At 37.4% G+C, this 4,901-nt stretch overlaps 1 pseudogene; it reads right to left on the reverse strand.

The window, feature by feature from the left end:
* Positions 1-2,032: 2,032 nt before the first annotated feature.
* LOC112413721 (calcineurin B homologous protein 3 pseudogene) lies at positions 2,033-2,663 on the reverse strand (annotated as a pseudogene).
* Between the last annotated feature and the right edge of the window lie 2,238 nt (positions 2,664-4,901).

Raw genomic sequence — 4,901 nt, forward strand, 5'->3', positions numbered from 1 at the left:
TTGCATTCTATTTTGTAATCTTATTCACAATCGTTTAAAGAGTATTTCCATATTTACCTGGTTTTAGTATTCATAATTAGTCCTTTTATATGATGGATTTTCCATTCATTAGTTCTTTACTTTTTTTACTATCTCAATTGAGTAAATGTATTAGTTTGCCAGGATTGCTCTCATAAATTACCACAGACTGGGTGTCTTAAACAACAGTAATGTATTGTCTTACATTTCTGGAGGCTAGGAGTTTGAGATCAAGATATTGGCAGGGTTGGTTCCTTCTAAGAACTATGAAGGATCTGTTTTATGTCTCTATCCCACCTGGCAGTCTGATGTTCCTGGGGTCCTGCTGTATTACTCCAATCTCTGCCCTCATCTTCACATGATGTTCTCCCCATGTGTGTGTGTGTGTGTGTATATCCAAATGTCCCCTTTTTATTTATTTTTTTTTTTTTTGTGGGTATCTCACTGTTGTGGCCTCTCCCATTGTGAAGCACAGGCTCCAGATGTGCAGGCTCAGCGGCCATGGCTCACAGGCCCAGCTGCTTCGCGGCATGTGGGATCTTCCCAGATTGGGTCACGAACCCGTATCCCCTGCATCGGCAGGCGGACTCTCAACCACTGTGCCGCCAGGGAAACCCTAAATGTCCCCTTTTTATAAAGACACCATTCATATTGGATTAGGAGCCTACACCACCCAGTATGACCTCATCTTAACTAACTACATCGGTAACAATCCCATTTTCCTAAACATTCTGAGGCACTGTGGTTTAGAACTTCAACATATGAATTTTCAGGGTGACACAAATCATATTCACATAACAGTAAGTATATTTTTAATTAAAAAACTTGGTGGAGTAATGTGAGTAACATGTTTTCTAGTCCTTTCCTAGATGAGAATGTTTATTTTAGTTTCCTTCATATACAAACAACAATTTTACTGGTTATAAAATTTTTGAATCATCCTTTGGACAAAACAACTTGGAGAATATACTCCATAATCATCTGGTTTTGAATCCAGAATGATTGTGTCTTCTTTGTGGACATTTCTTCTTCTTGCCCATCTATCTGAAGGCATTTATTTTTCTTTATCATAGATATAATTTGTAACTAATTTACCTGCCACATAGTAAACCAATTTAATTTACAAAATCTGATAGTATTATTTAGGATGTGGGTTTTGCCATTGAAACAGACAGTCATAGTTCACAAGAGATTAACTCTTATGAAAGATTATATCTCATTTAATTCTCTTTCTTGTAAAAGATCCTCTATGCTCAAGGCTTTCCTCCATAAAGTCATCAGGGGCCCAGGCTTGGTCTACCTTGATGCTAGTAACACTCAATACCTAGCTTTCGTCTTCTGGTTTGAAATGCTTATTCCAGTTGATGCCATTTTATCCCCATTCCAGCTACAGAAGGTAGAAATATAAAGGCATGGCTATTTGTGTTAAGGGTACTAACTAGAAATTGTACATGTAACTTTTGTTCCTATGCTATGGAACAGAATTAGACACATGACCACACTCAGCTGCAGGTAATCTGGAGAAATGTAGTCTTTCCATGTGTAGCCAAGTACTCAACTAAAAATTCTATTAATTTAGAAGAAAAAATATATTAGGGGACATATAGTAAACACTGCTATAGTCTACACTTTTCTTCTCTTAAATATCCATTTGTAACCTCCTTCTCATGCATCTGAATGTACTTGCCTGTTTTTCAGGGAATCAACCTCAATGCCCCATCCAGTTACTGTATCCTACTCAAAGTCTAGGATCTCTGGAAAATGTGCAGTCCTACTGGTTACGTCTGAATTTGGCTTATCATGTCCCAGCATCCTCTAAACTAAAAGACAAATTATCTGTCTTCCTCTTGTCACCCACTGCATAGCCAACACTCATATCCAATATGTATATATAATAAGAACATATCAACAACAAATCTTACAAGAGCTGTAGCAAAAAGATGCCAGCTACTCCAGGCCACCCAGGGAGGCTGCCCCATTGCAAGTGTAGTTTCTTCGGGGGGTAGGCAGTGGGTCAGTGACAAAAGGTGATGGTTTCCATGCTAAGGAAGGAGATGTGCATGTTGGTCTTGCTGTCTACCCCATGGCCAGAGCTTCAAGGAGTCATCAAAGGTGATTTCTTCAGACACCTGATCAGGCTCTACCTGCCCCATGCAGATTCTGGCTGACTCCATCAGCGCCCCCTCTGCATAGGAGTGAGTGGAATCATTCTCAGTGTGAGGGTTTCTGGAGAGAAGCTCCTCAACCACATTTTGATAGTCTTCCAGACTGATGCATCATTCCCTGTCTGAGTCATACACACAGAACAAAACTCTTAGCTTCTTTTCAGTGCACCTGCACCTGATCCTCCTCCATGGGTTGGAAGTAAGACATGGTAATCAGGAAGCTCTAGAATTAATCTCCTGGGCCAGGCCACTGAGCCCCTTGCACATGTTCATATTGTCAAAGAAGGCAGATGGCTATTTGGATTGTATTTGGTTGAGTTCCAGGCTTGGAACTTTGTTGAAGTTCTCCTTAGGAATGGTGGGCTGATCTCCACTCAGCTTCTTAAACCTCCACTAGAGCTGCTGGATCTAGTCTGCTGAGAAGCCTGTCTTGTCCATAAGTTCCCACACATCCTCAGATTGGAAGAGGGAAGTGCCCATGGTGTTCCTGGCAGGGGCTGTGGGAAATGGCTTACTCACAGGGCTGGGACTGGCATTGGCTCTGCAGCATCTGGTTAGGCCTTGGGTCCAACATGGGTGAGGGTGCCAGGGATGGGTCTGAGCCACAGGTCAATCAGCTTGGGAAAAGAAAAAATATATATTCATCTAAATAGGAAAGAAAGAAGTAAAACTGTCACTATTTGCAGATAACATAATATTATGCATTGAAAACCCTGAAGATTCCACCAAAAATCTATTAGAACTAATAAACAAATTGAGTAAAGTTGTAAGATACAAAATCAACATAAAAAAGCTGTTGTGTTTCTACACAATAACAAGACAATCAGAAAGATAAATTAATAAAACGATCTCATTTACAACTCTACCAAAAAAAAAAAAGAAACTAGGTATATATTTATTGGAGGAAGTGACAGACCTGCACAATGAAAATTATAAGACATTGATGAAAGAAACTGGAGAATTATTATTGTTAAAATAACCATACTACTCAATGCACAGACTCCAAAAGCCAAAGCAATCTTGAGAAAGAACAAAGCTAGAGGCATCACACTTCCTGATTTCAAACTATATTACAAAGCTATAGTAATCAAAACAGTGTGCATAAAAACAGACACATAGATTAACGGAAAACAAGAGGAGCCTAGAAATAAATCCACTCATATATGGTTAAATAATTTATAGCAATGGAGCCAAGAACATGCAATGGTGAAAAAAAGTCTCTTCAATAAAAGGTGTTGGGAAAACTGGACAGCCACACACAAAAGAATAAAACATAACCCCTATTTTACATTATATATACAAATTACCTGAAAATGGATTAAAGACTTGAACATAAGACCTGAAACCATAAACCTTCTAGAAGAAAACATAGGTGATAAGTTCCTTGACATTAGTCTTGGTAATGATTTTTTTTTTGAAATTAACACCAAAAGCAAAGGAAACAAAAGCAAAAACAAACAAGTGAATAAGCAGGTGGGACTATGTAAAACGGGAAAGCTTCTGCACAGCAAAGGAAACCATCAGAAAGAAAAGCAACCTACCGAATAGGAGAAAATATTTACAAATCATCTATCTGATAAGAGATTAATATTCAAAATACATAAAGAACTCATACAACTTAATATTGAAAGAAAAACAAAACACCAAAAAACAACCTGATTAAAAAATGGGCAGAGGATCTGAATAAACATTTTTACAAATAAGACATACAGATATATGGCTAATAGGTACATGAAAATGTGCTCAGTATCACTAATTATCAGGGAAATACAAATCAAAACCACATTGAGATACACCTCACCCCTGTAAGGATGACTATTATCAAAAAGGCAAGAAATAACAAGTGTTGGCAAGAATGTGGAGAAAAGGAAACTTGTGCATTGCTGGAGAAAATGTAAATTGGTTCAGTCACTATGGAAAACAGTATGGAGGTTCTTAAAAATTTTAAAATAAAAGGATCTTATAATCCAACAATTCCACTTCTGGTACTTATCTGAAGGAAACAAAAACATTAATTCAAAAAGATGCATGCACCCCAGTATTCATAGCAGGGTTATTCACAATGACCAAGACATGGAAGCAGCCTAGGTGTCCATCAATGGATGAATAAAGAAATATATATGTGTGTGTGTGTGTGTGTGTGTGTGTATACATATGTGTGTGTGTGTGTGTGTGTGTGTGTGTGTATAATTCAGTAATAAAAAAGAGAAGGAAATCTTGCCATTTGGGACAATGTGGATGAACCTTGAGGGCATTATGTTAAGTAAATTTGGTCAGAGAAAGACAAATACCATATGACCTCACTTACAAATGAAATCTGAAACAAACATACCAAAATAAAAAATAAAACTGAACTCACAGATATAGAGAACATATTGGTGGTTGCCTGAGGTAGAGGGTGGAGAGTAAGCAAAGTGGTTGAAGGTGGTCAAAAGGTACAAACTTCCAGTTATAAAATCAATAAGTCCTGCGGATATAATGTACAGCATAGTGACAATAGCTAATAATACTGTACTGTATATTTGAAAGTTCCTAAGAGAGTTGTTCTCATCACAAGAAAAAATTCTGTAACTATGTAAAGTGATGGATTTCAGCTAGATTTATTGTGATGATCATTTCACAATATGTGCGAATATCAAATTATTATTTGTACACTTAAAACTAATAAAATACTATACATCAATTATATCTCAATACAAAATTTGGGGGGTTGTGTAA

Source organism: Neophocaena asiaeorientalis, unplaced genomic scaffold (assembly GCF_003031525.2).
Source record: "Neophocaena asiaeorientalis asiaeorientalis breed wild unplaced genomic scaffold, Neophocaena_asiaeorientalis_V1.1 scaffold417, whole genome shotgun sequence".
Taxonomy (NCBI): Eukaryota; Metazoa; Chordata; class Mammalia; order Artiodactyla; family Phocoenidae; genus Neophocaena; species Neophocaena asiaeorientalis.